We start from the raw sequence: 14,502 nt of genomic DNA, 5'->3' as shown, positions 1-14,502 counted from the left end.
TTCTAAAAAGATAAAAATCAAGAGAAAAAAAATATGTTCTATCAACAGCCTAAATAAAAGCAAACTGGTCCCCAAATCTGAATAGAGATCCTAAGAATACGCAGAACAGATAGCTTGTTCAAGAGACCCATTCAAGGGAAGCGTCTGGTCACCAACTGGTGGCCCAAGAGAAACCAGAAGTATTAGCTTTGTCATACCAAGGAAGGGCAATGCTATTCAAATAATAAAACCAGACGAGTAGAGGCTCCCGAAGCACATGATGGGTGTGTGCTGGACTTGCCCTTTGCTGGAAATACTCAGTGGCTACGTGGGACGGAGGCCTAAGAAAGATGTGACAGTGGAGGTTAACTCTGTGAGCTACCAGCACCCAGGTAATAGATGACACCTTGTAAGTGAACTAAGTGAGCTAGACTTTCACAGGCCCATCTGGGTGCAGGCTGTCTGTAAATGAGGGGAGATAAAATTTGAACAGCAGGTAAGTCTCCGAGCCCCACAGATTAATAGACTCATTCTTAAGATTATAATAAACGCAATCCATCTTCACTATAAAATGCTGGCTTCGTGTTAAATATGCACCAGACTTTCTAGAAGCCTTTCTCCGTGACTATTTGTCATATCTGTTGTACATGGGAGAAATAGAACACAGGAAATAGGTACATGTATGTGTATAATCTGAGACAACATAATTGGTTATATATTTGTCTCAGCAAAACATTCTGACTTTAAAATGGCAAAATAGGGAGCTGGGGAGAGGACTGAGCAATTAAGAGTACTGTCTGCTTTTCCAGGTGCCTTGGGTTTAATTCCCAGTACCACATGATACCTATCAAATCTAAATCCAGATTCAAGTGATGTGCTGCCCTCTACTGGCCTCTAGCGGCACTACACTCACATGTACCACAAACATACATAGACATAGACATAAAATCAAAATGGCAAAATCAGTCTGGTAATTGCAGCATAGTGGCTTTGTGAGTCCCACTGACCTGGTCATCGGCACCCTTCAATTAATGTTGCTTCTGTAGAAGCCAGCTTTATCTTGTCATCTCCTAAATTTGTTATTGCATGACATCTGTCTTTAAACTATGCCTTACAGCTTCCCCTCCACCACACTTATCTTTTAATTTGTAACACCTCATGATATTTTACAAGCACACAGCTTTTTTCCATTCATGAAAGTCTAACAAATTTCTCTTAGGAATTGCGAAAGTCATCTTATAGCCATTCCCACTTTACAGATCCGAAAATTGAATTTAAGGACATTGTGCCCTGAATTTGATATTGAAAGAAAACCTTAAATATAGCTGGGCATTGAAAACTAAAATATTACTAAATCCTTTTGAACCGACATATTCCTTCATTTGTGGATCATGTCTATATTCACCCATGCAATATTTGTCTTTATTTTTCATTTTGTATTTCTTATATTTTATTTCTAATACCTTTCATAACTACAACAGTTGCTTATTCTTATATATATTCCACCCAATGCTACATAAACAATTTCAAAGTATGTCCATTTGTGTTGCATTGATAGAAAAGTCCTACTCATTATTTATGGGGGGGGTGGATGTGCGCGTGTGTGTGTGTGTGTGTGTGTGTGTGTATGTGTGTGTGTGTGTGTGTGTGTGTGTGTGTGTGTGTGCACATGAGGAGAGAGAGAGAGAGAGAGAGAGAGAGACTTGTATGATGTGTATGTATGTATAGTGTAACATGTGTTGGGAAAACAGAGGGCATCCTCAGGTGTTGGTCCTTGCCTTCCTCTTTGTTTGGGACAGGGTGGGTCTCTTTGTTGTTTTTATGCAAATGAACTATTCTTCAAAGAGTTAATATTGTAGTGGGGGGAATGAAAAATTGATAGAGATACAAATCATGCAATTAATATAATATAGTCTTGGCTTGATAAGTTTGGGGCGCCATTCGGGAAATTTAAATATGGATTGGATATCAGGTAATTATTTTTTTAGGTGGCTTTAATGAGAATGGCTCCCAGCGACTTACCTTTGAATGCTTGGTTCCCAGTTGATGGGACATTTGGGAAGGATTAGAATGTGTGACCTCTTTGGAGGAGATAAGTCACTGGGCACGGGCTTCAAAAGACTCCTGCCCTTCCCAGCATGCTCTCTGCCTCCTGCTTGTGGACCAAGATGTGAGTTTCAGATGTTCCTGCCACCAAGGCATTGTTCTGCCATCTTGAGCTCTAACCCTCTGAAGACCCAAAATAAAAAGCTTTCTTTTGGTTTTTTTGTTTGTTTGGTGGGTTGGTTTGGTTTGGGTTCGGTTTTTTGTTTTGTTTTGTTTTGTTTTTTCTTTTACTGGATATTTTCTTTATTTACATTTCAAATATTATCCCCTTTCCAGGTCTCTCCTCTGGAAACCCACTATCCCATTTCCCCTCTCCCTGCCTTTATGAGGGTGCTCCCCCACCCACCCACTCCCACCTTTAGCCCTGGCATTCCCCTACACTGGGGTATCAAACTCCCTCAGAACCAAAGGCCACTCCTCTCACAGATGTCCAACAAGGTCATCCTCTGCCACATATGCAGCTGGAGCCATGGGTCTCTCTACATGTGTACTCTTTGATTGAAGGTCCAGTCCCTGGGAGCTCCGGGGGTGGGGGTGGGGGTGGGAGATCTGGCCAGTTGACACTTGCTCCCCCCATGTGGCTGCAAACCCTTTCAGCTCCTTCAGTCCCTCTCCAACTTCTCCATGGCAGACCCCATGCTCAGTCCAATGGTTGGCTGTGAGCACCTGCCTCTGTATTTGTCTGGCTCTGGCAGAGTCTCTCAGGAGACAGCCATATTAGGCTCCCATCAGCAAGCACTTCCAGGTATCCACAATAGCGGCTGGGTTTGGTGACTGTATATGGGATGGATCTCCAGATGGGACAGTCTCTGGATGGCCTTTCCTTAAGTCTCTGCTCCACACATTGTCTCCATATTTCCTCCTGTATTTTGTTCCCCCTTCTAAGAAACAGTGAAGCATCCACACTTTAGTCTTCCTTCTTCTTGGTCTATGAATTGTATCTTGGGTATTCTAAACTTTTGGGTTAATATCTACTTATCAGTGAGTGCATGCCATGTGTTTTCTTTTGTGACTGGCTTACCTCTCTCAGGATGATGTTTTCTAGTTCCATCCATTTGCCTAAGAATTTCATGAAGTCATTGTTTTTAACAGCTGAGTGGTATTCTGTTGTGTAAATGTACCACATTCCCTGTATCTATTCCTCTGTTGAAGAACATCTGGGTTGTTTCCAGTTTCTGACTATTATAAATAAGGCAGCTATGAACATAGTGGAACATGTGTCCTTATTCTATGATGGAGCATCTTCTGGGTATATGCCCAGGAGTGGTATAGCTGGGTCCTCAGGTAGTACTATGTCTAATTTTCTGAAGAACTGCCAAACTGATTTCCAGAGTAGTTGTACTAGCTTGCAATCCCACCAGCAATGGAAGAGTGTTCCTCTTTCTCCACATCCTCGCCAGCATCTTCTGTCACCTGAGTTTTTGATCTTAGCCATTCTGACTGGTGTAAAGTAGAATCTCAGGGTCGTTTTGATTTGCATTTCCCTGATGACTAAGGATGTTGAACATTTCTTTAGGTGCTTCTCAGCCATTTTTCTCAGGTGAGAATTCTCTGTTTGGTTCTGTTCCCCATTTTTAATAGGGTTATTTGGTTCTCTGCAGTCTAACTTCTTGAGTTCTTTGTATGTATTGGATATTATCCTTCTATTGGATTTAGGATTGGTGAAGATCTTTCCCCAATCTTTTGGTAGCCGGTTTTGCTCTATTGACAGTATCCTTTGTCTTACAGAAGCTTTGCAATTTTATGAGGTCCCATTTATCAATTCTTGATGTTAGAGTATAAGCCATCGCAGGAAGCAACAGTCACTATTCCCTAATATCTCTTAACATCAATGGACGTAATTCCCCAATAAAAAGACATAGAATAACAGACTGGATACATAAACAGGGCCCAGCATTTTGCTGCAAACAGGAAACGCACCTCAGAATCAAAGACAGACAATACCTCCGAGTAAAGGGCTGGAAAAGAAATTTCCAAGCAAATGGTCCCAAGAAACAAGCTGGAATAGCCATTCTAATATCCAATAAAATACACTTTCAACCAAAAGCTATCAAAGAAGATAAGGAAGGACACTTCATACTCATCAGAGAAAAAAAAAATCTACCAAGAACTCTCAATTCTGAACATCTATGCTCCAAATGCAAGGGCATCTACATTCATAAAAGAAACTTTACTAAAACTCGAAGCATACATTGCTCCTCACACAATAATAGTGGGAGACTTCAACACCCTACTCTTAGCAATGGACAGATCGTGGAAACACAAACTAAACAGAGACAGTGAAACTCACAGAAGTTACGGACCAAATGGATTTAACGGATATCTATAGAACGTTTCATCCTAAAACAAAAGAATAACAAAAGGTTTCAGCACCTCATGGTACCTTCTCCAAAACTGATCATATAATCGGTCACATAACAGGCCTCAGAAGATACAAGAAGACTGAGATAATCCCATGCATCCTATCAGATCACCATGGACTAACGCGGGTCTTCAATAGCAACAAAAACAACAGAAAGCCCACATACACATGGAAGCTGACAAACTCTCTACTCAATGATAACTTGAAGAAATAAAGAAAGTATTTTTAGAATTTAATGAAAATGAAGGCACAATATACTCAAAGTTATGGGACACAATGAAAGCAGTGCTAAGAGGAAAACGCATAGCTCTGAGTGCCTCCAAAAAACAAACTGGAGAGAGCATACACTAGCAGCTTAACAGCACACCTGAAAGCTCTAGAACAAAAAGAAACAAATGTACCCAAGAAGAGTAGACTGTAGGAAATAATCAAACTCAGGGCTGAAATCAACAAAGTAGAAATAAAAAGAACTATGCAAAGCATCAACAAAACCAGGACTTGGTTCTTTGAGAAAATCAGCAAGAGAGATCAACCGTTAGCTAACCAGAGGGCACAGAGACAGTATCCAAATTAACAAAATCAGAAATGAAAACAGAGGTATCTCAACAGAAACTGAGGAAATTCAAAAAATCATCAGATCCTAATACAAAAAAGCCTTTACTCAACACAACTGGGAAATCTGAATGAAATGGACCATTTTCTAGACAGATACCAAATATCAAAGTTAAATCAGGATCAGATAAACCATCTAAGCAGTCCCATAACCCTTGAAGAAGTAGAAGCAGTCATTGAAAGTCTCCCAATGAGAAAGAAGCCCAGGAGCAGACGGGCTGAGTGCAGAGTTCTCTCAGACAGAGTCTCCCTTTTGTATGTTGCCTTCGTCACTATGCTTCATCACAGCAATACAAAGAAACTAAGAGAAGGTGTCACGATGCCATTGTGATTGTTTAGGATCTTATCCTTGATTTCTAAGAATGGATTCTAAAATAGTTATGAGTGATGTGTACTGATGCCTATGATTTATGTCTAAAAAGGTTAGCAAAAGATTATGTCATTAAATTATAGATCAGTGTGTAAATGATAGATGAAATTTAGAACAAAATATACTAAAATATGACTAGTTGGTAAAAATATGATTGATCATTTTATGGTTTTTCTACTCTCCTGTTTACTTAAGGTATTTCACTAATGTAAAAAGTCTTTTGCTTAAAAATACAGCTTTTAATAAATTTTTTCTTTTGGCCATTGTAAACAACTAATAAAACCCTTTGTCTTCCAAAAATGAATAAAAAATACAGTTTTACTTTGTATTCCTTATACACCAAATGTATGTATATTTATGTATACAGACACTAATCACGAATTATAGATGTTTAAAATATTGATTCTCTTCTTTTGATTTAAGTAAGAAGAACAAATCCTATCCTTGGCTCAAATAAAGTTCTTTTTTTAGATGGAGTGAAGTTGAAACACACACACACACACACACACACACACAAGTATATTAATAAACAAGCAAACAAACGTCCCATCCCACACACTCTTCCACCCTGTTCCTCTAATTGATTTACTTGGCTTCTCTTTGTTGTATCAACAGACAGAGCCTTCAGCTTTTAATTCACTCTGGATAGTGCCAAAGACATTTTGCACTTATTCAAATCATAAGGTCAAAGAGAGAGTGGGAGAGAGAGCATGCAATGGGAAGACAGATGGAGTGGGGAGGAGAGAGGAGACAGATGGGCCTCTCGCAGAACAAGCAATAGAGCCATAATAAGAACATGTGAAAACAATTCAAGAAGAAGTTAAAACCTAAGAGCTTTGGCCCCAGCTTCTGGACCATGACCAGAGGTACCCACCCAGACTCACCCTAACCTAAGATGAGGATGGATGCTGGTTCATTAAGCAAAGTCACCTTGGGCTGTTTGTGTAGAGGCAGGGCAAAGTCATTTCATTATTCTCATCCATGTCTGGCTTGAGGAATACTGAATTAGTGACTGACTCAACAAATATCTATCCATCTTCACTGTCTGCTAGGACACTCTTCTCAAAGAAAACACATGAAAATCACTGTCTCTATAGAAGATAATAAATAATAGCAATGTAAGCTGAAGGAGAGATGGGTTGCATTTTAGGCACGGTAGTTGAAGTTGGATCTCATTGAGGATTGCCACCTGGAGCAAAGGCTCGGAGAATGATGGAGTCAGCCCTGGCTATGATGGATTAGGTAAGAAGTAGGCTGAATGAACAACATGCTTAGCAAGTCTCAGGGAGAGAATCACAGTGGCTCTGGGAATTAGACAGAGGGACGTGCTAGGACATGTGGTGAGGAGTTGTGCTGGCCTCTGAAGGGAATGCAGGCCTGAGAGGTGCACATGATCCCACTTTCGTCTGTGATGGATGAGTCTGTTATCTGAGAGCACGGAGATTCTGACAGGTGAGGTAGAAATAGAGCTAACGCTGAAGCTGCCCCATGGGATCCTGAGTGGAGTTGGCTGCTTGGATCAAGGCAAAATCAATAGACTTCAGAGAGGTTTTAAAAGTGTATTTAACTCTCTAATTCTCATTAGAATTAAAGGTGTTTTTCATTTGAAGTAGCCTTCATCTAAAATGTATTGTGAAATATTATGGAATGAATTACCTTGTGTGTCTGTGTGGAATGAGATAATAGGATATATGTTTTCAAGGCTGATGGGATAGGAGTAAAATATATAAGGACCTAAATCCAAATGGAAGGCTATGAACAAGAGTCTAGCCATATATTATGTCAACTCAATAAATATATTAAAAATAATTTTTGACAGGTTTGCCCTAGCTGAGTTACTAAATTTTTAACCTCAGAACCCAGCCTGTTCTTGGTGCTCCAAGGCCCCTTTCACGGTAGCCATTTAAAAAAATATTAGACGTTATGCAACAGTGGTGGTGGACTATGAGGACGGTTGGGACTGGCAGAAGAGTTCTGGGTAATGGGCCATGGGGGAAGTTTCAAGGAAAAAAAGGTAGAATGCAGTAATATACAGGAGGGAAAGGGGAATCGTGGGTCAGGAAGAGCTAGATGGGGTGGAGACAATGGAAGGGAAGGTGAAGAGAAGAAAATATGGAGGGGGATAATTAACATTGAAGAGCTCATGAAAGAGTCCTGTGAAAAACTGCTACCACAAAAGTTTCTTAAAGGTGAACACAGACACCATTAGTGCAGTTTATAGAACAGGGAATTAATACCCTTACTAAATACCACAGGCTAACAAGTAAAAAGTTCAAGGCCAGGAATAGGTTTCCTCTAATTGCAGTCATTGGTCAGTAAGGACTCCCTAGGACCCCAAATATTATTGGCTAATGCCATGGCTTTAGTTACCTTCCAGTCCCTATTGGTCACAATATCACCTAGTTGAATCATAAAGAAATTAAGCTGCTACTTCCTTGGATGCCCCACTTCTACTTGCTAGCTGTCACAGTTCTGGAAGGTGCTATGCATATTACCAGAAGATAAAAGTGTCCATCAATCTTATCCAGCTCTGAAACCTGCAAGTTGCGGTGACAACTGGCCTGTGGAGACATGCCCACTGACGCAATAGTGGCATGAGTGCCACGCAAGCAACCAAACACCTTCTGACTGTATTTAAGGTATGCTCCCCAAAATGGAACCCGTGCCAGCACAGTTATTGGGGCTGAGAATGTATGGTTGGATATGTCCTAGAGTAGAACCTACTATTCGTACTCTGTTAATGGAGGAAAATATTAAATTAGCTGACTCCTAACAACTTCCCATTATACTGATAGAGCAGTGAATGGTTTCCGATTTCATGAGAGAAGGTTCTTTTTCCAGTAGAGAGTGCCTGGCCCACAACTGAATAAATGACTTCAGAGCAAACATACGAACACTGATGTCATACTCCCTGGTCACAATGCTTAGCATCATTGCAAAAAATGAGTCAGGAAAACTGTAAGAACCAGGAGATAGAACGAGTCAAAGGAAAGGATGTTTTCCAGAAACAACAGAACAGTTGCTCATGTAAACTCCATTATGATCCCAGCAAGATCAGGCCACTCAGAATGCCATGATGGAGAAGGAAAGTGGGGAGGTGATCATGAGTGAAGTTCTGCTCCCAGCTGAGGGGCTTTGGGCAACTAATAATGGAAGGGAGGGGGAGAGTCAGTTTTCTTCAAGGATGTGGTCCTTGATAAGCCTAGCACACTTCGGTGGAAGGCCACATCCCGAGAGTATTCTATGGGCAGTGCTAACTGGACTTGGTAGATGAGTTTATAAACAAAACAAAACATAAAATAAAGTAAGGACACAAAGGTATGTAAAGAACAGGGATGAATCTGATCTGGGGGAGATCAAAACATATGATCAACACATAATGCATGAAATAATCAACGACTTACTAAGTTAAAAACATACTTCAAATAAAAACATCTTTCCTGTTGTTAGGAGCAAAAGTATCAGGTGAGACTAAATTTGCCGTTATTTGAAGTCAGATTTTTTTGACATGACTCAGAAATGAAGGCTAGAGAATGTACAGTGTGTAAGTCATGAGGTCAGCTATCCTCCTGACTTAGCTCTCTTCCAGAGCTCCTTTGCTGGGTATTATCAGTTCTTTTTAGTGCCATATGAATTTTATACCAAAAGGAAAAAAATTCTGTCACAATTTTGATACCAATTGCATTAAATCTTTATAACAAGTCGTAGAGAAGTAATGTCTTAACAAGAAGAGGTCTTAACCAGTGAATAATTTAATCTTTCATATCTAATAATAATGTTTTATAATTCCAGTGTGCACACCTTGCACATATTTTCATTTATCTCTTATTGTTTTGCATGCTGATACTGTTGTAAATGGAATTATCATTAAATTCTACTTATGATCATTTGAGGCTGGTACATAGAAATATAATACATTATATTTTTCAGCTATTCTGATACTGTCAGTTCCAGGAAGTTTATATATATCCCAGAGTCTGCTGTATTGTCATACCCTCTATGAATAAAAGGGGGTTTTACTTCTTTCTTGCTAAACAGATGCTAAAAGATCTTCATCTTTTCTTTGCATATTAATCCCTGGTCTACATTCTTAGATAGGAGAGCTCAGTGAAGATTATACTGGGTGGTAGCCATCCATAGATGATTTTTGTATTTTGTTGAGAAGTTATGTTTTGTAAATAAAAAATGACTCAACTTTTAAAATGCTTTTCTGAATTCATTATTGAGTTGATTACACAGTTTTCTCTTTTCAAGTTTGCTAATATAACAAAAATCATATTGATTTTGAAATGTCAAACCAGTGGTACATTGTTCTGAGGAGCTCCATTTGATCATAAAATCATTTCCCCTTTTCTGTGTTTTGGGGTTTGATTTGCTAAGCTATTGTTTAAATGTTTGCATTTATTTTTGTGATATTTATCTATGGTTTTCTTTTTGCTTTGTTTTCAATGGTAGTTTTGGTTTTGATCTCAAGAAAATGCTGACCTCAAGAAATAGGTTTGAAATGTGCCCACTCCCCTTCACCTTCTGAGTGTGTGTGTGTGTGTGTGTGTGTGTGTGTGTGTGTGTGTGTAACGTTGACACTGTTTTTCTTTATAAATGATTGATAGTGTTCAGTATTGAACTCGTTTGGTCATGGAGTTCTCTCCATGGGAAAGTATTTAACTATAAATTCAAACTTTATAGTTGATTTAGGGCAATCCTCGTTATCTATTCTTTTCATGAGTGAAATCCAGTTGTTTATCTTGTATGGACTGTGTTTTATTTAAGTTGTTGAATTTCTCGGCATGAAATGGGATCAGTAATGGTGTCCTATGTATTGCTTCATCTCACAATACCCTCCTTGACTCCCTCCTGCCTGCCTCTCATTGGTTGGGTTTAAAATTCATCAATTTTATTGATCCTTTTGACTAATTAATATTTTAGTAGATGGATTTCTCCATGGCACTCTAGTTTCTGTTTTCTAGTTTATCATTCGAAATCTCATTTAAATGAATGACTTTCTCCTCACTTATTTGGGTTTAATTGGCTCCTTTAATTCCTGTTCCTAAGGAAGAAGCTGGTGCCACATACACATGGAAGCTGAACAATGCTCTACTCATTGATAACTTGGTTAAGGAAGAAATAAAGACTTGGGACCTTTCCTTTTTCCAATATGCATATTTACTGTTGCAGAGTTTCTCACACGCATTGGTTTAACATGCTGAGTGCTGAGCTGTTTAGGAAAACTGTGTTTTCCTTTTCACATAACTTGAAAGTGATTTCTAATTTCCCTTTATTTGTATTGGTTTCTGCTTCTTACCCAGTCTGATAGTCTTTTACTTTTGGTTTGTGGTATTTAGGCCACTTACATGTATGCAACTCTCAATATGTTAAGGCTTAAATCTATTGTTTAGTAATTTGTTTTCTATTTACCCCATCTATTATTCTCTTTTCCTTTAAATTAATGTTTAAATTTTATTCACTTTTCTTTGTAGTTTATTAACTGTAACACTTCAGTTATCTATTGCCTTAGGGCTGAGAGTAAACATCTTTAATTTATACTAGACATTCCAATGATATTATTTACTTTAGATAAGTGTATTTCCATCTCTACCTTTTCAACCTATATTGTCACATTTTATTTATGTGTTACAGATTTCTTAACATGTTGTCTATCACCTTTATTGTGTACACAGGTATATATGTATTTTCATGAGAAGGCCAGAGATCAAAATTGTGTGTGTCTTCCTCAATTGCTCTTCCACCTTAATTTTTGAGGCAAGTTTTCTCATTAAATTAGAGCTCACTGTTTGCCTAGACTGGGTTGCAAGCAAGCTTCACAGCTCCTTTTGTGTTCATCAGTGGCTGGGATTATAGTCGGACATGGCTGATCCTGACTCATTTATATCCATGCTGGAGATTCGAACTCAGATTCTCATGCTTGACAGGAAAGCACTTTAACCATGGAGCCGTCTTCCCAGCCCTTTCCATTGTTCTTTGAAATAATTAAAATAATAAGAAAATACCATATAATGACATGGGTCCTTACTGTTTCTGTTCTTCATTCCAGCGTGTAGAACTCAATTCTAGCTGTATATGCTTTTGGGCACTTGAAAATTTCTCATATTTTAGTGGCACTTTGTCTTTTAATTTTTTTTTCCTGTGTTTAGTGTGGATAGTTTTTACTCAAAGACTTGTGCAGCTTTGTTGATTGTTTCTTTGGCAATATCTAGCTTGCTATCAATTCTATCCAGCACATTTTTTTCCATCTGTGACACTGATAGCTTATATCTCTAAATGTTTGGGTTTTTTTTTATATATATATTTTGTGTCTGTAATAATTTTTTTTAACATCTGAATGCATATACTAACTGTTTTCTCCATTCATTCTAACATTAATGTTATTTACAACTTGGATTTTATTGGTTGATTTTTCTCTTTATTACATACTGTATTCTCTTGCTTTCTTTTTCATGCTTCATCATCTGACTCTATGCCAGATTTCATCATTTCTACTTTGCTGAATGTTGAATGTGTTTGCCTATGATGCCGTTAAATTATTCTGGCATTCGTTTAGTCTTTGTGGGCCTTATATAATTTTTTTTTTTAGTAGGTAGAACTAGGGTAATATTTGGTTTAGGTAGATGTTTCCCATTACAGAGGTTGACCTGTGAGGTATTCTGCCCAAATGCAATATGCACTATGTCATTGTTCAGCTAGCTGTAGGAGTAGCCAGTGCTTCTATAAGAGTGCTGGGTCTGTACTTATTTGGTCCTTTCCCAGCCTCAGACAGACTCTTCCTCAATATACCCCAACCCACATGCTATGTTGTTCCTAGAATGACCTTCTGTGAAGTGGTTTTCAACCTTCCTAATGCTGTGACCCTTTAATACAGTTCCTCATGTTGTGGTGACGTGAAACCATAGAAATTATTTCTGTAGTGTGTAGTTTTTGGTACCCCACTTTAAACTCCAGGCAGACCATGCTACCAGCCCCACCCAGGTACCCTTGGATCCTCAGATGAAACACACACACACATTAATTTATTTTCAACCTGCCTTCTTGGCTCAATTGCTGGGTGCTTCTAATCTCCTGTGGCTAGCATGCCTTTCCTAATACTCTTAGTACCCTAAATCTGCCCACAACTTTAGTTGCATAGTTACCTTTCATCTCAACTCCACACCCTAAATCTGCCCTCAAATTTAGTTGCTACCCCAGGCCCAGTTGGAAAAGTGACCAATGGCCACTCTACCCTAGATCTCACATGGCTGGTGGCCTTTTCTCCCTCTGAAACATGGTGGAAATCTCTCTTCCTCTCCCTGCATCTCCTAACCTCCTCCTGCAGGGACCCAGAAATGTCCTGCCACTTTCCTTCTGCTCATCAATTGGCCCCTGGAATCTTTATTGATAGCTAAAGAACCAATTGGGAAACAGGACCTTAGAATCAGAACCACTCATATATTTTATTGCTGTTTCATAACTAATTTTGCTACTGTTATGAATTATAATTTTAGTTATCTGATGATGGAGGATATCTGATAGTTGACCCCTAAAGGGGTTGATATCCATAGGTTGAAAACCACTGCTATAGAGGTTTGAATATTTTAGGTGGGAAATAATTCTCTGTGTTATTTAATTTTGGCTCCAAACATATGTCCTTGGGTTGTAGATTCTGTGATGCTGGAGCCAAAGTGGGGGTTTTGTTTAGAAATAACAATGCTTGATTTGTATATTTTTTCTTTGGAAGCCTGGAAAGTTGATGGCAATAAACACCTGATAATTCTTTATTTGATAATACAACTGGGAATTACAGCATTTCCTCTAGTCTGTAGCTTTCTCTAAAATGAAATTACCCTTGGGAATTAGTGTCTAGCTACCTGCTCTTAACAACTTATTAGTTACCTGTTAGAGATTGGCTAGGTACTTGGCCAAATATTTTGGGTTTATTTCTTAATTTAACTTTTGCATAAATCCAATAAAGAATTTGTAGCTTAAATATATAGTAGATGAAGTTGAGAACTCTTCATAAGGTCCAATAGCCCCTGAATGGATCAGAACTTGGATTCTGATGAATTGAACCTCTTCCTTTCACCAGTGTGGTCCACAGAACAGCATCCATGTATCATCAGGCTCTGGAAAAGCTAAGTCCAATCCTGCACTTCAATGAGGTCAGCACATGTTTTACATGGGCATTCAAATTTAGTAGCCGTGGTCCAGCTTCCGTTTAACCTGTTCTTCCCATCAGCTGCCTGAGAGGACACAAAGGAAGCTAAACCTCCCAGAAGACAAGGCCAGCAGGATAATAATTATAGAATTGAAGCGCTCATAGCTTAGGCAAGGTTGGTGTACAGTTGCAGATGTGCTGAGCTGATGAAAGACAAACCACAAGGCACGTGCTTCCTCTACTCCAGGAGATATTCTAGCAGGCTTGTCAGTATCAACACAACAACCCTCACAATCTACCCAGCCATTTCTTCTTCATTCCACAAATGAGGAATAGGGAATCTGAGAGCTTAAATAACTTCTACCATCCAATGTATTAGTCACAGAACTACAGGATGACCTCAAGCAGTATAACCCCAGAGTCAAAACTTCTATCTAGGTCATGTATATCACACCACACATTACCAGAAAGTGTTGGACCCTAGGGGAGTGGAGATGGGAAGGACAATGAACAATGAGGATGACAACTCTGATGATGGTGGTGGTGATGATGGTGATGGTGGTGACGGTGATGGTGATAGCGATAGTGGTGGTGGTGGTGGTGGTGATAACATGGAAGGAGAGGTGGAGTACGAAGACAACCTCTTCCTATCTCACTATTCTGTCAAGGACAAAGTTGTGTAGTCATTAAGCTTAGGAGTGTGCATGGCTCTAAACATATTTGCAAATGCTTGTTTTCTTTGCTTCTTTGAAAAACTGTTTTATCCTCACAGGTGAGCATACTCAAGCAGTGCTGAGACTTCTCAACTGTTAAAAGAGAGGATTCTGAAAACGAGAGACGTAGCAGGCATTGTTTTGGATGTATGGTTTTCTGCTAATTCCATGGTGAGCACAGAGAAAACAAAATTCTCAGGGGCTATTTCTGTGT

This window comes from Mus pahari, chromosome 1 (genome assembly GCF_900095145.1).
Source record: "Mus pahari chromosome 1, PAHARI_EIJ_v1.1, whole genome shotgun sequence".
Classification (NCBI taxonomy): Eukaryota; Metazoa; Chordata; class Mammalia; order Rodentia; family Muridae; genus Mus; species Mus pahari.
This window is presented reverse-complemented; position numbering follows the sequence as displayed.